This window comes from Bos taurus, chromosome 5 (assembly GCF_002263795.3).
Source record: "Bos taurus isolate L1 Dominette 01449 registration number 42190680 breed Hereford chromosome 5, ARS-UCD2.0, whole genome shotgun sequence".
Classification (NCBI taxonomy): Eukaryota; Metazoa; Chordata; class Mammalia; order Artiodactyla; family Bovidae; genus Bos; species Bos taurus.
The window spans coordinates 23329863-23350522 of NC_037332.1; the positions used below are offsets into that span (position 1 = coordinate 23329863).

General features: G+C 45.3%; 1 long non-coding RNA gene across 1 annotated transcript in view; it reads right to left on the reverse strand.

The window, feature by feature from the left end:
• Positions 1–8305: 8305 nt before the first annotated feature.
• LOC132345250 (uncharacterized) overlaps positions 8306–20660 on the reverse strand; it is a 30111-nt gene continuing 17756 nt past the window's right edge. The window contains exon 2 of the long non-coding RNA XR_009494472.1: positions 8306–9162. This is a non-coding gene — a long non-coding RNA (uncharacterized lncRNA). The remainder of the gene's footprint in view (positions 9163–20660) is intronic.

The following is a 20660-nucleotide window of genomic DNA, read 5'->3' on the forward strand; positions in this document are numbered from 1 at the left end:
AATTGTAGGATACAAATACTATAACAAGGAGACACAACAGTATTTACAAACACTAAACCCCACTATGTGTATCCACAAGCCAACTTTCCTTTAGCCAGATCCCCAAACATCCAAGACCTCGCCAAAGCTCCCTGACCCGTGGTAGACTGGGATGGGAGGAATGTCAGAGAACAAAGAGAGAGGTCTTACTTGACTGTGGCTAAAATGCCTTAACATCACAAATTTAATGAAAACACATTGTGAGCACATTGTTGGACTTTTCTTGGGCCCCTAACAGGGCAGGGACTTTGAAACTCAAGCTTCATTAACTTTGAGATGACTCCACCTCTGACCATCTTCCACCCTGAGCATTTTTCTGCGGATTACATCAGACTGAAGTTAGAGGCAGCCAATGGGATGAGTAGGATGCAGAAATTATAGAAAAGTGAGGGACTCATCCAGAGAAGGCAATGGCACCCCACTCCAGTACTCTTGCCTGGAAAATCCCATGGACGGAGGAACCTGGTAGGCTGCAGTCCATGGGGTCACTAAGAGTCAGACACGACTGAGCGACTTCACTTTCACTTTTCATTTTCATGCATTGGAGAAGGAAATGGCAACCCACTCCAGTGTTCTTGCCTGGAGAATCCCAGGGATGGGGGAGCCTGGTGGGCTGCCATCTATGGGGTCACACGGGGTCAGACACAACTGAAGCGACTTAGTAGCAGTGGAAGAGGGACTCATCACATGCATTTTAAAAAATATTTTTATTTGGCTAAGTTGGGTCTTAGTTGCTGGAAGCTTTTCATTGCAGTGCACAGCCTCTCTTGTTGTGGCACAGGGGCTCCAGAGGGTGTGGGCTTAGTTGCCCTGCAGCATGTGGTATCTTAGTTCCCCAATAAGGGATCAAACCCAAGTCCCCTGCATTGCAAGATAGGTTCTTAACCACTAGACCACCAGAGGAGTGCCCTCCCACATACATTCTTATAATACTTGTGAGATGATGAAGGACACATTAGATTTTCTGGAAGATTCAGTAAAGGAATCTTAGAGCGAAAGATCCAGCTTCCCACCATAAGTATTAGCACAAGTTGGGAAATAAGACTGCTTCAACCTAGTGGAGAAGGGAAAGTGATTTAGGCGGAGGAGTTACTAGGGATGAGTGAGCTGGCCGGTAGTCCTCTTCCAGGGACCTGACTTTGGCTTGACTTGGCAATTATTACTAGCTTTACACTTCCCTTCAGGCTGCAAATGGGGAACTGGGAGCAAGTTTCTCAGGGGAGAGAGCTACACACGTGAAAAAAAAAAAAAACCCAAGGTTGACTTTTGGACCTAAGGTTGTCTAATGAACTTTAAGTTCTGGAGCAAGTCAGGGGATTAGGAGTGAGTGGTTGGCGGAGGGATGACAGAGAACACTTTCAACTCCAGGAATCTCTGAGTTTCCACCGGCAGCAATGGTGAAAGTGGGTGCAGGGACTGGATGGGTGATTGTAGCGGGTGTGGCAGAGAACCCTTGAATGAGATATAAAGTCAAACCATCTAGGTGAATTAAAAACATGAGTTTATCAAACAGCATATTTTATAAGAACACATAGAAACAAAAAAATGCAAATTAAATACCTTAGAAGCATGGGCTGTGGGAGATGGTTATGAGTAAGATTGAAGTTGAAAGGGAACAGATTACTGACTTACCCAGTTCTTAATAAACAAGAGAGGAGCCATGAAAATAATCAAACAAACAAAGCATTCCAACAGCAATGGGAAAGCATCAGTTTTTTAATTTTGTGTGTGTGTGTGTGAAATGGGAAGATTTCAAGTAATTACTCTGGGTGGGATCTGCATACAACAGTTTCAGCTTCTCAGTGGTCCCAAGGTTGTGGAGCTTTGGGAAACAAGGGCTGCTCATGTATGAGACGGAGAAGGCAATGGCACCCCACCCCAGAACTCTTGCCTGGAAAATCCCATGGACGGAGGAGCCTGGAAGGCTGCAGTTCACGGGGTCGCTATGAGTCGGACACGACTGAGTGACTTCACTTTCACTTTTCACTTTCACGCATTGGAGAAGGAAATGGCAACCCACTCCAGTGTTCTTGCCTGGAGAATCCCATGGACGGGGGAGCCTGGTGGGCTGCCGTCTATGGGGTCGCACAGAGTCGGACACAACTGAAGTGACTTAGCAGCAGCAGCAGCATGTATGAGAATAGAGGGGATATTTTTTTAAAAACAACTGCTTCATAGTTTTTTTGGGTGAAATGATACATGATTTTGTTTTTTTTTTAAAGTGCAAACCAAATCAATTATTGAATTAATTTAATCCATGTAAAATACTTGAAAGAATGCCTGACACATAGTATGCCCCTAATAAATGTTACCAAAATAACCTGAAATTCCACTACTCAGAGATAAGGACTGTTAAGATTCTGGTAACAGTCCTTTCCAGGAAATGTAGCAATTTACATCTTCAGTTGTATACAAATGAGACCAAGCTCTACATGATGTTCTGAAACAAAATGAAACTCAGTCTCGATATACACACATCCCATCAGTTCTGCTTCTCTGGAGAAGCCTAGTACAGTTGGCTAGGTTGCCCAACTCAGATGTCTATTGATTCTCTGTATTTCTTTTCTGTTTATCTTGCCTTTCTCTCTCTCTCTCTCCCCTACTCTCTCTTTCTTTCTCTTCCTTTCATCCTAAAAATCATCTCCTAGCTCTGTGGTCTGGGTCTTTTTTAGCCCTTATGCTGATGTCTAACATGAGGCAATGACCTAGGGCTCCCCCCAGTGAGGGGATCTAACCTATATAATCCCTGGGTGTTTTGGAAGTGAGGAGCCTTTCTGACTAGGGACTTGTCGATTATAGAAACAATTAGGTCTCAAATAAAGCCAAGCAACTGAGAATGCTGCTTAGTTATGGAAACTTACTTTAAACACGAGTTCTCCTTCACTTATCAGTCAGCAGCTGAATGTAGAATTTCCTGTTCTTCCCCACCCCGTACCACTCCTAGTGGTTAATGTCATTGTTCCCACCTAAAAGAGCAATTTTTCTACAGTCATGGAGGTTCTGTGATGTCATTGGGATTACAAAAGCGGGCAAGGAAATCTGCTATCAGCTCTTATCACCGGAAATTACAAAGGAAATTAATTGTAAGCTTTCTAAGAAAGGACTGTTCAGTGAAACTTTTTTTTTCTTAATTTATTATACAGAGAAAGTCTTTCTTCTGTGCACAGAGAGAATGCCCTCCAATTTCAAGAGACTAAATAAACAGGGTTGGTGTAAGAGATAGAGCTCTTGATTGGCTAAGTATCTGTGCCAAAGTGGTAGCTATCTTCAGACTGCATAGTTTGGTGACTGTACTATTTTTCAAGCAATCAGATCTGGGCTGAGGAAGCTTTGAAATTTCCTACCTTCTATATCTTAGATCAGATCGCCTAAGCAGGATCCCCTGCCTCCCTTCCCCAGTCCCCAGCCCTTAAAATGGAAGCAGGATGTATTTGTTTCCATGTGGCTGCTGTAACAAATTACCACAAACTGGATAGCTTAAAACAACAGAAATTAATTTTCTGACAATTCGGGAGGTCAGATGTTTAAAATCAAGGTGTCAGGAGGGTCAGTTTGGAAATCACATCTCAATGACACCAAGTAGGGAGGGGCCATGGCTGCCATTTGGGGCAAACTGTCACCAGAAGGAAGAGAAAGCACGCCGCCCAGGCAGCCCCCAACACCAGACCAAGGGAACAGGCAGAGAGGCAGGGAGTGCAGTTCAGACAGGGTGAGTTGTGGCCAGGCTGGGGAGACACCTGAGTGGTGATGCCTGTCTATTAAATTTGACAGCGGGTGCATCATGTTTAACTTCAGTGAGAATGTTTTCTATGGCATGTGAGGCTGGCGGACTATTGAAAGAAGAATGTTGAAGAATGGATGGGAGTCGAGGAAAGCTGAGATGGAGGTGGTCAGAAGCCAAAGAAAATGAGGGTCTTTAGCATTGCAGACAGCTTTGCTAGTGCAGCCTTTCAGGGCCTAAGGCAATGTCCTGGAGCAGAGGCTGTCAAAGGCTGGTACCCAAATCAGCAGCATCGGGCATCCAGAAACTTACTAGGGAAGCAAGGGACTGACCCAGGACTTAACGGAATCAAAAAATCATAAGCTAGAGCCCTGAAATGTGTGTTTAACAAGCTCCCAAATGATTCTGATGTAGACTAAAAGCTGAGAACTAGGCCCTATGGGGCTGGAGAAGCAAGCTTTGAGAGAGCTGGTGGTGCCGTCTGTATTAGGGATGCATCTGTCGTGTGGTGAACACGTTGAGTCCAGCTGGGCTTGCTGCAAGCAGGGTCTAGTCTGGGGGTGGGGTGAAGTATTGAGCCTGAGGGCATGAATTTCTGTGAAGCAAGCAAATGAGGAAAAACACTGATTCCTTCCCAGGACGGGGTTTGAGTCCTGCTGCTTGAGTATGAAATACACCTGTTTTGATCTTTCAAGCGAATCAGCAGTTTGACATCTTTCCACTCCTCTGAGCAACACAGTAGTGAGCGGAGCTCTTGAAGGACGAGCCTGGTATTGGCTCAAGCTGTCACAGAGTAGCATTTCTCACACTATTTGCAGAGCCCCTGGGAAATGTTCACCAGAAACTCGGTCTGCTCTTTGACTTTAGGTTTTATGGTTGAAAACCTTTCTAACATGGATCTTTTTGTCACTTGGGAGGCTAGGATTATAGCCAAAGTAGCAAAGTTGCGAAAGATTTATTATTATCTTTACAAAGCCGAGTGGCTTTGAGATGGGCTCTCTAATCGTGGCGCTCTAACTCACTTGTGTTCTGGTTTGCTTTCTTGGGAAGAAATGATCGAGAGGAAGGGAGTTCCTGCTGGGTGCTCGGGCTTGCCTGTGACCTTCAACATACGTGATCTATTATGAGCGTCTGCATCACATTTCCCTTTAATAACTATAATGAAAGTCATCTGTCCAGCAGCAGATTGCAAGAAGGATGGCACAGTGTAAACTCGAGGCGAGCAGGCTGGTTAGTTCTCAGTTTTCTAACACCTAGAATTATAACTGTGCCCATTAAACATATTGAAAGAAGAAAAGAGCATGGTAATTGCAACAGAATTTTGGATCATTTTGGAACCTACAGGTCTCAGGGCCGCTAATCTGAGCATTAATTCTCACCACATGGAACCATAAATACAGCATGTGTAGGTAGGACCAGCTACCTAGTTTGTGGGGGCCAGTGCACATTGAAAAGACAGGGCCCCTTGGTCAAACATTATTAAGAACTTCAAGATAAAGCAGAGCGTTATACCAAATGTGGGGTCTTTCTGGGTGTGAGGTCCTTTGCTCATGCACAAACCCCATGAAATCAGATCTATAGGTAGGAGGCAGGGCGAAATCTTACTTTTTTTTTTTTTTGCAGAAATCCTTGAAATGACCTATAAAATTTTATGTAGTTATTTTCTCCTTTTCTATGAAAGAAACAGACAATATCAAGATGGAGGGTGCCTATGAGAAGATTGCTCAGTCTCTCAGTTGTGTCTGACTCTGCAGCCCCACAAACTGTAGCCCACCAGTCTCCTCTGCCCATGGAATTTTCCAGTCAAGAATAACGGAGTGGGTTGCCATTTCCTACTCCAGGGGATCTTCCACATTCAGGGATTGAACCAGTCTCTCTTGCATCTCCTGTATTGGCAGATGTATTTCTTATCACTAGCGCCACCTGGGAAGCCCCTATGGTAAGATTCAGTTCAGTTCAGTTCAGTTGCTCAGTCGTGTCCAACTCTTTGCGGCCCCATGAATCACAGCACGCCAGGCCTCCCTGTCCATCACCAACTCCCAGAGTTTACTCAAACTCATGTCCATCAAGTCGGTGATGCCATCCAGCCATCTCATCCCTTCTCCTCCTGCCCCCAATCCATCCCAGCATCAGGGTCTTTTCCAATAAGTCGGCTCTTCGCATGAGGTTGCCAAAGTATTGGAGTTTGAGCTTCAGCATCAATCCTTCCAATGAACACCCAGGACTGATCTCCTTTAGGATTGATAAGATCACTGCTGCTGCTGCTGCTCAGTCGCTTCAGTCGTGTCCGACTCTGTGCAACCCCAAAGACGGCAGCCTACCAGGCTCCATTGTCCCTGCGATTCTCCAAGCAAAAACACTGGAGTGCGTTGCCATTTCCTTCTCCAATGCATGAAAGTGAAAAGTGAAAGTGAAGTCGCTCAGTCGTGTCTGACCCTCAGTGACCCCATGGACTGCAGCCTTCCAGGCTCCTCCGTCCATGGGATTTTCCAGGCAAGAGTACTGGAGTGGGGTGCCATTGACAAGACTGGATTATCCCAATTCTCTTCCACCTTGGAACACACCCAGTCTTTGTCATGTTGCTCGACAGTGCCTCGTGCTGGAGAAACCAGAGTACATTTCCTTACCTACTGATGTGGGGACTTGGCATGTGACTCTTTTGGGGCAATGGGATGTTAGTGGTCATGACTGAGCAGAGACCTTAAATATGCTCCTGTAGTTTGGCTTCGGAGAAGGCAATGGCACCCCACTCCAGTACTCTTGCCTGGAAAATCCCGTGGACAGAGGAGCCTGGTAGGCTGCAGTCCATGAGGTCGCTAAGAGTCGGACACGACTGAGCGACTTCACTTCCACTTTTCCCTTTCAGGCACGGGAGAAGGAAATGGCAACCCACTCCAGTGTTCTTGCCTGGAGAATCCCAGGGACAGGGGAGCCTCGTGGGCTGCTGTCTCTGGGGTCGCACAGAGTCGGACACGACTGAAGCGATTTAGCAGCAGCAGCAGCAGCAGTTTGGCTTGGTGTCCTTTATCATGAGAAGAATGGCCCCTGGTTGCTGCTGGTCCAAGGATAATGAGAGAAATGTGTTGTAGACCTGATCCCCTTCTGTAAAGCAAAGCAGAGCTGCCCCTGCTGCCCCACAGACCAATGAGGAAGAAGAAATGCTTTTGGTAAGCCACTGAGACTTTGGAGTCTTTCATTACACAGTATTCAGATAGCAAAAACCTGACTAACAATGTGTCTTTCAGGTGAACCCTATCAAACAGATATTTTACTGCATTAAAAAAAAAAATCTATGGGGATGTTGAGAATGACAAAGGAGAGGCTAGAGAAAGCAAATCAATGTTGAACAATGATGTACCATCCTGATGCTCAGCTCAAGCCAGTGAGTAATAAACAAGGGACCACACAGTGCTAGGCTGGGCGTCACTGAAGACCTCTTACTCAGTTGTCTTTGTATTTTAGAGAGTATTTGCAAACTTGCACTATAGCTCCCTGAATCAGCAGCAGGAGGAAGAGGCTTCATTTTTAGGAATGCTAGTCTGGTGTTTTGGAGAAGTAAATGGCAACACACTCCAGTACTCTTGCCTAGAGGATTCTGTGGACAGAGGAGCCTGGTGGACTGCTGTCCATGGGGTCACACAGAGTCGGACACGACTGAAGCGACTTAGCATGCATGCATTGGAGAAGGAAATGGCAACCCACTCCAGTGTTTTTGCCTGGAGAATCCCAGGGACAGAGGAGCCTGGTAGGCTGCCGTCTATGGGGTTGCACAGAGTCGGACATGACTGAAGCGACTTAGCAGCAGCAGCAGACTGGTGTTTTGCAAAGGTGGACACAGCTGCTACCCACTCATGGACTTCAGCAGCAGGGCAGAACCTCTGGATGTGTAACAGCCTGAACAGGAAGAGCCCCTGCCAGTCAGGGAGAGTCCCCACCCCTGGCCCATCTTCAGAGCAGGTGAGCACTGATCAGCTCATCAGAAGTGGGATGTGGGGGTGGGAGCTGTTTACCAAGAAATCCAGTAAAAGTCCCAAGCCTACGTTTTGAGCCAGGGTTGCTGGGTTGGATAAACCCAGAAATACATGAACCAAGGGTGAAAAGGAAAGTTTCACTGTGGCAGATAGGACAATGCTCTTAACACTACTCCAAAGAGGTCTGTATCCTAATCCGAGGAGACTGTGAATAGGTTACCTGGCAGAGAGAGATTAAGGCTGCCAAGCGGTTGATGGTAAACTAGGGAAAGTATCCAGGTAAACCCAATATAATCACCAGCATCCTTAAAGGTGGAAGACGAGGCAGAAGAGCTACAACCAGAGAGACAGTAGCATGAGAAAGACTTGGCCTGATGCTGCTGGCTTTCAAGATGGAGGAAGAAGGCTATGCACACAGAACAGGGATGGTCTCTGAAAAATGGAAAAGGCCGAGACACGGAGTCTCCCCGAGGACCTCAAGGAGGAATGCAGCCTACTGCTACCTTGACTTTAGCTCAGAGGGACCTATTTTTGATTTCCAACCTCCAGAAGTAAGTAAGATAATTCAGTTCAGTTCAGTTCAGTCGCTCAGTCGTATTTGACTCTTTGCAACCCCATGGACCGCAGCACGCCAGGCCTCCCTGTCCATCACCAACACCCGGAGTCCACCCAAACCCAGGTCCATTGAGTCGGTGATGCCATCCAACCATCTCATCCTCTGTCATCCCCTTCTCCTCCTGCCCTCAATCTTTCCCAGCATCACGGTCTTTTCAAATGACTCAGCTTTTTGCATCAGGAGGCCAAAGTATTGGAGTTTCAGCCTCAGCATCAGTCCTTCCAATGAACACCCAAGACTGGTCTCCTTTAGGAGGGACTGGTTGGATCTCCTTGCAGTCCAAGGGACTCTCAAGAGTCTTCTCCAATGCCACAGTTCAAAAGCATCAATTCTTCAGTGCTCGGCATTCTTCAGAGTCCAACTCTCACATCCATACATGACTACTGGAAAAACCATAGCCTTGACTAGATGGACCTTTGTTGACAAAGTGATGTCTCTGCTTTTGAATATGCTGTCTAGGTTGGTCATAACCTTCCTTCCAAAGAGTAAGCGTCTTTAAATTTCATGACTGCAATCACCATCTGCAGTGATTTTGGAGCCCCCAAAAATAAAGTCTGACACTGTTTCCATTGTTTCCCCATCTATTTCCCATGAAGTAATGGGACCAGATGCCATGATCTTAGTTTTCTGAATGTTGAGCTTTAAACCAACCTTTTCACTCTCCTCTTTCACTTTCATCAAGAGGCTCTTTAGTTCCTCTTCACTTTCTGCCATAAGGGTGGTGTCATCTGCTTATCTGAGGTTATTGATATTTCTCCCACGAATCTTGATTCCAGCTTGTGCTTCTTCCAGCCCAGCATTTCTCCTGATGTACTCTGCATAGAAGATAATTACATTTGTATTATTTCAAGCCACTACATTTATGGTAATTTGTTACAGCAATGATAGAAAACTGATACATTCCCCAACAGGAAACTTCTAGAGCTGCAGTCCCCAACCTTTTTGGCTCCAGGAATTGGTTTTGTGGAAGACAATTTTTCCAAGGACAGGGGGTGGGGGTTGGATCCAGGATGATTCAAGCTCGTTACATTTATTGTGCACTTAGTTGCTGCTACTATTACGATTACATCAGCTCCACCTTGGATCTCTGGGCATTAGATTGCAGAGGTTGGAAGCTCCTGTCCTAGAGCACTCTAACTAAAAGAAGGGGGAGATAATGGGCAAGCAAACAAATCAGCCAGAACAGATGTGAGCTCTAGACTAGGTCTCTGGGATCTCTTGTTCTATAACTCCCTGGATCTTTTCCCAGGGGAGACAGAATATATTTTACAAAGTTTTGTCGATAGTAGCATGCTTGTGTCCAAAAAGCCAAAGCTCATACCTCCTGCCGGCAAGAGCAGAAGAGCCTTTGTGTGTCTCTCTGAAGGCATTTAACACAGACAACAAACCTGGTTCCTTCACCCGTCTGCTGAGTAACCCCAGACAAGTTAACCTCTGTGTGCCTCAGCAAAAGAGGATGATAAATGTGCACCTGATGCAGTTTTTATGAGATTTAATAATGTTAATGCATAAAATTAATGATTGTGACTGGCATGTGGCGAAGGCTCAATAAATGTTAATGGTTGCTGTTATGACTAATACTACTAGGCAGTATGTATATGATGAGTATCCTTGGATCTGGAGCCAGACTCCCTAGGGTCAGAGCCAGCTCCATCACTGACAACATCTGTGCTTGCGCAGGTTATTTAACATCTGTGAGGTCTAGTTTTTTCACATGTAAAATGGGGATATTAAAGGTGTTCATAGTTGTGATGTGTGTTTACTTGCTCAGTTGTGTCCGACTCTTTGTGACCCCATGGACTGTAGCCCACCAGGCTCCTCTGCTCATGGAATTTTCCAGTCAAGGATACTGGAGTGGGTTGCCACTTCCTACTCCAGAGTACCTTCCTGACCCAAGGATTGAACCCACGTCTCTAACATTGGCAGGCAGATTCTTTTACCACTGTGTCACCTGGGAAGCCCCATAGCTGTGATGGAGGATAATCAATTAATACATGTAAAGTCCAGGAACAATGTCTGATAATCCAGCAAAGGTTGTGTGTCATCATTATCATCACTGCTATGGGACCACCATCATGGTAGACGATTAGGACCACCATCATGGTAGACGATTAGCAAGTAAACGACCCACACCATGAACTCAGTAGCATCTCATGTGATCATCCAGACCTTTTAGGTTAGGAAGAACTTTGGTTCCCAGACTGTAGGAGGCACAGGGAGCACCACCATCTTTCTTCGTATCAGGAAATCAAATCATAGTAATACTGGGTAGGATACATGTGAAAGGAAAGTGGAAAAAAAGCAGTCATCGGAAGCACTGTAAGGAAAGACTCCTAAAAGGGATAGGGAGAGCCTACTTGCTTCTCTTTTTTCTCTACTCTGCAATCACGCAGGGTTGTACCCACCTGTTGCTTTCAATTCAATGGTTTTACACTTTGTAACATAGTAAGAAGATTAGGTTAAGGAAACCTGCCATTTTCCTATTCAGATCAGTCCTCTCCACAATACTAAGAATTCCCACTTTGGTAGATAATGACAAGAAATACAACAGCCCGTTAGTAAACAGGCAAATCATTTCATGGTAATAGCTGATTTAATCAAAACATTCTGGTTTTTCCCTCATCTGAACCCACACAAGGAATGAACCAATCCAATTGGAAAAAAATATTTGTTTTATCTTTGCCACATTTATTTACTTTTAGGGACTGTTTAACTTCATCCGGCAGAGAAGCTGGAAAGAGCAAAAATACTCAAAGCACTAAACAGCCTTCTCTATGTCTGGCACCAGATTGGAATGACCTGGACATATTTCCACAGGGACCTGTTTTTGAGCCATTTCTTGAAATCCTTTGCCCTCCTCTTCACTGGGGAGAATTAAATTGTTCTTGTGCCAAGTTTGGGTGGGGAAGCTAGGGTGCAGCATGGGAACTGGAGGAAATAAGTCAGTCATTTAACAATCCTGCCCATCCATGCAAATGATTTCAAAATATGAAATATTTATTTTGAAAATTACCGACAATTTATTATGCAAAATATTGGGTAGGTGTTATAGGAAGGCAAAGATAAATAAGATATGGATCAAATCTCAAGGAACTCTCAGTCAAATAAGTTACATAAAAGACACACAGATAACTGTGGGGAATAGAAAGCTACGGCTGTGTTTTAGGTTGGATTTCTGGACGTCGATAGAGCAGGGTTTGTGTGCTTTAATGAGGGATGTGGGGTGAAAACTTTGAGGCTGTGAGCGGAGGAGACCAGGAGAGAAGCTAGGGAAAGAGACAGACATCTTGAGTCTGATCCATGAGGAGCTCTGAAGGACGACTAATGCCTACGGTATAATAGAAACATGTATACCTGGTCTTTGCCCCTGATTTTGGAGCACAGAGCTCCTAAAACCTTTAGGAGTTATCTTTTGTATGCTAATGAGATGATCCTGTGGAGACATCAGATAGCTTCAGGATGGGAGCTGGTCACCAGAAAAACCAACTATGTGATTAGAGGGTTAGAACTGTCTGTCCCACTTCCCAACCTCTGGGGAGGGCAGAGAGGCTGGAGATTGAGGTCAGCTTCCAGCAACCAATGATTTAATCACTCATAACTGCATCATGAAGTCTTCATAAAACTCGAGAGTTGCTTTTTGTTCTTTATTGAAGTATAGTTGATTTACAATGTTGTGTTAATTGTGAAGTGATTCAGTTATGTATTCTTTTCCTTTATGGTTTATCAGAGAATATTGATTACAGTTCCCTGTACTATATGGTAGGACTTTTTTGATTATTCATTCTATATAAAATGGTTGGGGTTGCTAACCCCAACCTCCTACTCCATCTCTCCCCCAACTCCCCGCCCCCCACCTCCTTGGTAACCCCAAGGTTATTCTCTATGTCTGGGAATCTGTTTCTATTTCATAGGTAAGTTCACTTGTGTCACATTTTAGATTCCAAATATAAGTGATACTAGATGATATTTGTCTTTCTCTTCCTGACTTACTTCACTTAGTATAATAATCTCTAGGTCCATCCATGTGGTTGCAAATGGCGTTTTATTCTTTTTTATGGTTGAGTAGTATTCTGTTGTCGGAGAAGGCAATGGCACCCCACTCCAGTACTCTTGCCTGGAGAATCCCATGGATGGAGGAGCCTGGTAGGCTACAGTCCATGGGGTCGCTGAGGGTTGGACACGACTGAGGGACTTCACTTTCACTTTTCACTTTCATGCATTGGAGAAGGAAATGGCAACCCACTCCAGTGTTCTTGCCTGGAGAATCCCAGGGACGGAGGAGCCTGGTGGGCTGCCGTCTATGGGGTCGCACAGAGTCGGACACGACTGAAGCGACTTAGCAGTAGCAGTAGTATTCTGTTGTACGTAGCACATCTTCTTTACCCATTCCTCTGTTGATGGACATTTAGGTTGCTCGCATGCCTTGGCTGTTTGTGCATTGTGCTGCAATGAACACTGGAGTGCATGTATCTTTTTGAATTACAGTTTTATCTGGATATATGCCCAGGAGTGGGATTGCTGGATCATACAGGATTTCTAGTTTCTGAGTTGGTGAACACATCCATGTGCTAGAGTGTGGCTCAACCCCACTCCGTAGTGCAGAATCTCCTGCACTTGGGACACTTCTGGCACTTGCCCTATGTACTTTCTTCATCTGCCTGTTTGTTTGTATCCTTTACAGTAAAGTGCAACATAAGTAGAGCACTTTCTAGAGTTTGCTGAGTCATTCCAGTGGAATTATCAAACTTAAGGGGGCATTGTAAGAATGCCTGAATTTGTAATCAGTTGGGCAGAAGTGTGGGTCACCTGGGGAAGCCACTTGTGACTGGCAGCTGAGTCGGGGGTTGTCTTGTGGGACTGAGCCCTTTAAATTGTGGGAGCCAATGCAAACTGACTCCAAGTAAATAGTGTTAGAATTTGAGTTGGTATATATCCAATGAGAGCCAACTCATTGGAAAAGATTCTGATGCTGGGAAAGACTGAGGGCAGGAGGAGAAGGGGGCAGCAAAGGATGAGGTGGTTGGATGGCATCACTCACTCAGTGGACATGAGTTTGAGCAAACTTGGGGAGACAGTGAAGGACAGAGAAGCCTGGTGTACTGCAGTTCAGGGGGCTGCAAAGAGCTGGACACAACTGAGCCACTGAACAACAACAATACCCACTTGGTATTGGAGAGTTGGTTGGTGTCAGGAAAAACCACAGCTTTTGTGTAAGAGGTGGTGTCAAAAAATATCACATAATGCTGCCAACGAGAGGGACTGCTGTACCCTGTGTCAGCTAGCCATTGCCTGTGGGCTGCCCCTGGGGATAGAATAAGCTCCCAAACATTTCTGGCCAAGCTGGCTCCCTTGAGTCAAGGGCAGACTCTTCCTACACCTGCCCGGTGGAGACAGTGTAGGAAGGACACAGCAGCATGGATTACAGGCAGCATTCAGAGGAGGACAGGAAAGTGCTGGGGGGAGTTCCAGTGGGATGTGACCTGAGCTGTTGAAATCAGTAGGTGGCCAACAGTTCATTCACATGGTAGATCTTCCATTTGATTCCTTAAAATCAGATAAAACAGATTCCTTAGAACAGTCATCAAGGAAGCTCCTGCCTGAAGATTCTGATAAGATGATTACATCAAGCAGGATTCTCAGAAAAACAAGGGCTAATACAGGGGAAGTCACTTGCTGAGGGTTACCCAGCAAAGGAGTGGGGTCTGCACCCAACCTGTGACTCCCACACAGCCCGTTGGCCACACCATGCTCACTGGCTCCTCCTTTAGCTTCTGTAGGACTCGGGGGTTCTTGAACTTCAGAGTGTGTCAGAATCACCTGGGGGTGCTTCTTTACACTAACTGCTGGGCCTGGCCTTGAGAGTTTTGATTCAGGTGATCTGGACTGGGCAGAGAGATGGTCAATGGCAAAATTCGCTGGGTCCAGTGCAAAGGGGAAATGCAGGGCTCTGTCCTGGGGGGAGGTCCCTCTCCCCTTCCCATGGGCCCAAGGCCTGATCCCCACTTAATAGACACCCTCACCCCTCCCCAGGGAAATGCAACCTCCACACCAGGACTCGCTCAGTACCCAGGTCAGGGCCAGCAAGGGGTGCCTGAAAGTCACCGTGGAGCTGCCTGCCTGGGGTAGGGACAGTCACTGCCTTGCCCTGGCCTAAGCACCCAGGGGTGCGAGGGGTGTGTGTCTGACCCCCTCTCTCCCTGTGTTTGTGCCTGGGGTCCCCTCCAGGGGCAGCAGACCACGGTGAACACAAGCGTCACTTTATCACTGCCATCAGGGGAGAGGGAGACGGGGAGCCTGGGGCAGATGGCCTAGAACCCGGGCAGAGAAGCAAAGGGAAACTCCAAGTTCCCCAGCCTGCTCCATTGTCCAAGCAGACTTCACTCAGGAAACACTCAAAGACAAAAGTCAACTTCAACTGCCCAGTTCCTCTGAACCCACGGCTGCTGTGTGCCTACGCTGGTTGCATGCCCAGGAGTCTTGCTCTGGCCAGGGGATATTTACATTTCTAGCAAGTTCCTAAGTGTTTCTGAGAACTGTGTAATCATTCTTTTTTTTTTTTTTAAAGCAAGGCAAAACATTGCTGCCCTCTGTGCCTCTCCGTCCCTCGTCTGTAAAATGGTGACTCTTCTGCCTTGCAGGACTAGGGGAGGGGGCAGGGGAATAATTCACGTAGAGCTGAGAACACAGGCTGTGCTCTAGAGTAGTGTTAGCAGCGACAGCACTAACAGTAACGGTTGCTAGCTCCACTTCTCTGCAGCTCTTGTGTCTAATGCTTCTACTGGTTGTTTCCTCTCTGCTGTCTGTCACCTGAGTTTTGAGAAGAAACTAGAAAAGCATATAGGGGAGGGGTTTGGGGGAGGGGGGAGGGTTACCTCCTCCAGAGCCAGGAGGACTTGGTATATAAGGATGCTGCCATTTGCCTTCACACATGTCAACCTTGGATCCTCTGAAATGGGCACGAGAGGGAGAAGCTGAGGGTGAGGTAGGGTGGGAGGGTGGGTGGACCACTGTACCCCATGTTCCCTTGGGGACTAAGCTTCTGCTCTGTAAAGGACACAGGAGTATCTTAGGGAGGAGACTGCTCCAGCTGGTATTCAGAGGAGGTCAAGCTACAGTCACTGCCATCCACTCCTGTCCCTTCAGATGTGAGTGGACAGGGGCCACTTGCCCTTCAACTTCAGACCAGGTGAACATGGCCAGAAACACAAGACTGTAGCAAGGCTGGCTCATTTCCATGAGGCTTTATTAAGTTTGGGGTTATGAAGCCTTGCTTTCTCTCCAAAGCTTGCCCATCCCATCCTACATGGAAAGAACACACCGTTCTCAATCTCTAGCTCAGGGAGACTAAGGCCCAGAAAAGAATGAGACTGAGTTCCTCTGCAGTGAGTCTCAACCTTGGAATCTCCTTTGTTGTTGTTCTTTAGTCACTAAGTTGTGTCTGTGTTTTTGAGGCTGCGTGGGTGCAAGAGGGCCTAGAGGAGCTGTTCAAGGTCAGGAGGGGCGGTGGTGAGGAGATACCCCACGTCCAAGGTAAGAGAAACCCAACTAAGACGGTAGGTGTTGCAAGAGGGCATCAGAGGGCAGACACACTGAAACCATACTCACAGAAAACTAGTCAATCTAATCACACTAGGACCACAGCCTTGTCTAACTCAATGAAACTAAGCCATGCCCATGGAGCCACCCAAGACGGGTGGGTCATGGTGGAGAGATCTGACAGAATGTGGTCCACTGGAGAAGGGAATGGCAAACCACTTTAGTATTCTTGCCTTGAGAACCCCATGAACAGTATGAAAAAGCAAAATGATAGGATACTGAAAGAGGAACTCCCCGGGTCAGTAGGTGCCCAATATGCTACTGGAGATCAGTGGAGAAATAACTCCAGAAAGAATGAAGGGATGGAGCCACAGCAAAAACAACACCCAGTTGTGGATGGGACTGGTGATAGAAGCAAGGTCCGATGCTGGAAAGAGCAATATTGCCTGGGAACCTGGAATGTCAGGTCCATTAATCAAGGCAAATTGGAAGTGGTCGAACAGGAGATGGCAAGAGTGAACGTCGACATTCTAGGAATCAGCGAACTAAAATGGACTGGAATGGGTGAATTTAACTCAGATGACCATTATATCTACTACTGTGGGCAGGAATCCCTTAGAAGAAATGGAGTAGCCATCACGGTCAACAAAAGAGTCCGAAATGCAGTACTTGGATGCAATCTCAAAAACGACAGAATGATCTCTCTGTTTACAAGGCAAATCATTCAATATCACAGTAATCCAAGTCTATGCCCCAACCAGTAATGCTGAAGAAGCTAAAGTTGAATGGTTCTATGAAGACCTACAAGACCTTTTAGAACTAACACCCAAAAAAGATGTCCTTTTCATTATAGGGGACTGGAATGCAAATGTAGGAAGTCAAGAAAAACCTGGGGTAACAGGTAAATTTGGCCTTGGAATACGGAATGAAGCAGGGCAAAGGCTAATAGAGTTTTGCCAAGAGAACACACTGGTCATAACAAACACCCTCTTCCAACAACACAAGAGAAGACTTTACACATGAACATTACCAGATGGTCAACACCAAAATCAGATTGATTATATTCTTTGCAGCCAAAGATGGAGAAGCTCTACACAGTCAGCAAAAACAAGACCAGGATCATGAAATGATCATGAAATCCTTATTGCCAAATTCAGACTTAAAGAAAGTAGGACCTCGAATAGCCAAAGCAATCTTGAGAAAGAAGAATGGAACTGGAGGAATCAACCTGCCTGACTTCAGGCTGTACTACAAAGCCACAGTCATCAAGACAGTATGGTACTGGCACAAAGACAGAAATATAGATCAATGGAACAAAATAGAAAGCCCAGAGATAAATCCATGCACATATGGACACCTTATCTTTGACAAAGGAGGCAAGAATATACAATGGATTAAAGACAATCTCTTTAACAAGTGGTGCTGGGAAAACTGGTCAACCACTTGTAAAAGAATGAAACTAGAGCACTTTCTAAAACAATACACAAAAATAAACTCAAAACGGATTAAAGATCTAAACATAAGACCAGAAACTATAAAACTCCTAGAGGAGAACATAGGCAAAACACTCTCCGACATACATCACAGCAGGATCCTCTATGACCCACCTCCCAGAATATTGGAAATAAAAGCAAAAATAAACAAATGGGACCTAATTAAACTTAAAAGCTTCTGCACAACAAAGGAAACTATAAGCAAGGTGAAAAGACAGCCTTCAGAATGGGAGAAAATAATAGCAAATGAAGCAACTGACAAACAACTAATCTCAAAAATATACAAGCAACTCCTATAGCTCAATTCCAGAAAAATATATGACCCAATCAAAAAATGGGCCAAAGAACTAAATAGACATTTCTCCAAAGAAGACATACAGATGGCTAACAAACACATGAAAAGATGCTCAACATCACTCATTATCAGAGAAATGCAAATCAAAACCACTATGAGGTACCATTTCATGCCAGTCAAAATGGCTGTGATCCAAAAGTCTATAAGTAATAAATGCTGGAGAGGATGTGGAGAAAAGGGAACCCTCTTACACTGTTGGTGGGAATGCAAACTAGTACAGCCACTATGGAGAACAGTGTGGAGATTCCTTAAAAAACTGGAAATAGAACTGCCTTATGATCCAGCAATCCCACTGCTGGGCATACACACTGAGGAAACCAGAATTGAAAGAGACACGTGTACCCCAATGTTCATTGCAGCACTGTTTATAATAGCGAGGACATGGAAGCAACCTAGATGTCCATCAGCAGATGAATGGATAAGAAAGCTGTGGTCCATATACACAATGGAGTATTACTCAGCCATTAAAAAGAACACATTTGAATCAGTTCTAATGAGGTGGATGAAACTGGAGCCTTTTATACAGAGTGAAGTAAGCCAGAAAGAAAAACACCAATACAGTATACTAACGCATATATATGGAATTTAGAAAGATGGTAACAATAACCCTGTGTACGAGACAGCAAAAGAGACACTGATGTATAGAACAGTCTTTTGGACTCTGTGGGAGAGGGAGAGGGTGAGATGATTTGCGAAAATGGCATTGAAATATGTATAATATCATATATGAAACGAGTCGCCAGTCCAGGTTCGATGCACGATACTGGATGCTTGGGGCTGGTGCACTGGGACGACCCAGAGGGATGGTATGGGGAGGGAGGAGGGAGGAGGGTTCAGGATGGGGAACACGTGTATGCCTGTGGCAGATTCATTTCAATATATGGCAGAACGAATACAATATTGTAAAGTTTAAAATAAAATTAAATTAAAAAAAAAAAGAAAGTAGGGAAAACCACTAGACCATTCATGTATGACCTAAATCAAATCCCTTATGATACAGTGGAAGTGAGAAATAGATTTAAGGGACTAGATCTATAGACAGAGTGCCTGATAAACTACGGACGGACATTTGTAACATTGTACAGGAGACAGGGATCAAGACCATCCCCATGGAAAATAAATGCAAAAAAGCAAAATGGCTGTCTGAGAAGGCCTTACAGATAGCTGTGAAAAGAAGAGAAGCGAAAAGCAAAGGAGAAAAGGAAAGATATTCCCATTTGAATGCAGAGTTCCAAAGAATAGCAAGGAGAGATAAGAAAGCCTTCCTCAGCGATCAATGCAAAGAAATAGAGGAAAACAACAGAATGGGAAAGACTAGAGATCTCTTCAAGAAAATGAGAGATACCAAGGGAACATTTCATGCAAAGATGGGCTTGATAAAGGACAGAGATGGTATGGACCTAACAGAAGCAGAAGATGTTAAGAAGAGGTAGCAAGAATACAGAGAAGAACTATACAAAAAAGATCTTCATTACCCAGATAATCACGATGGTGTGATCCCTCACCTAGAGCCAGACATCCTGGAATGCGAAGTCAAGTGGGCCTTAGAAGGCATCACTACGCACAAAGCTAGTGGAGGTGATGGAATTCCAGTTGAGCTATTTCAAATCCTGAAAGATGATGCTGTGAAAGTGCTGCACTCAGTTCAGGTCAGTTCAGTCGCTCAGTCGTGTCCGACTCTTTTCGACCCCATGAATCGCAGCACGCCAGGCCTCCCTGTCCATCACAAACTCCCGGAGTTCACTCAGACTCATGTCCATTGAGTCAGTGATGCCATCCAGCCATCTCATCCTCTGTCGTCCCCTTCTCCTCCTGCCCCCAATCCCTCCCAGCATCAGAGTCTTTTCCAATGAGTCAGCTCTTCCCATGAGGTGGCCAGAGTACTGGAGTTTCAGCTTTAGCATCATTCCCTCCAAAGAAATCCCAGGGCTGATCTCCTTCAGAATGGACTGGTTGGATCTCCTTGCAGTCCAAGGGACTCTCAAGAGTCTTCTCCAACACCACAGTTCAAAAGCATCAATTCTTCGGTGCTCAGCCTTCTTCACAGTCCAACTCTCACATCCATACATGACCACTGGAAAAACCATAGCCTTGACTAGATGGACCTTTGTTGGCCGCGCTCAATATGCCAGCAAATTTGGAAAACTCAGCAGTGGCCACAGGACTGGAAAAGGTCCATTTTCATTCCAATCCCAAAGAAAGGCAATGCCAAAGAATGCTCAGACTACCTCACAATTGCACTCATCTCAAACGCTAGTAAAGTAATGCTCAAAATTCTCCACGCCAGGCCTCAGCAATACGTGAACCGTGAACTTCCTGATGTTCAAGCTGGTTTTAGAAAAGGCAGAGGAACCAGAGATCAAATTGCCAACATCTGCTGAATCATCTAAAAAGCAAGCGAGTTCCAGAAAAACATCTATCTCTGCTTTATTGACTATGCCAAAGCCTTTGACTATGTGGATCACAATAAACTGTTGAAAATTCTGAAAGAGATGGGAATACCAGACCACCTGACCTGCCTCTTGAGAAATCTATATGCAGGTCAGGAAGCAACAGTTAGAACTGGATATGGAACAACAGACTGGTTCCAAACAAGAAAAGGAGTACGTCAAGGCTGTATATTGTCACCCTGCTTATTTAACTTCTATGCAGAGTACATCATGAGAAACGCTGGGCTGGAAGAAGCACAAGCTGGAATCAAGACTGCCGAGAGAAATATCAATAACCTCAGATATGCAGATGACACCACCCTTATGGCTGAAAGTGAAGAGGAACTAAAGAACCTCTTGATGAAAATGAAAGAGGAGAGTGAAAAGGTTGGCTTAAAGCTCAACATTCAGAAAACTAAGATCATGGCATCTGGTCCCATCACTTCATGGGAAATAGATGAGGAAACAGTGGAAATAGTGTCAGACTTTATTTTTTGGGG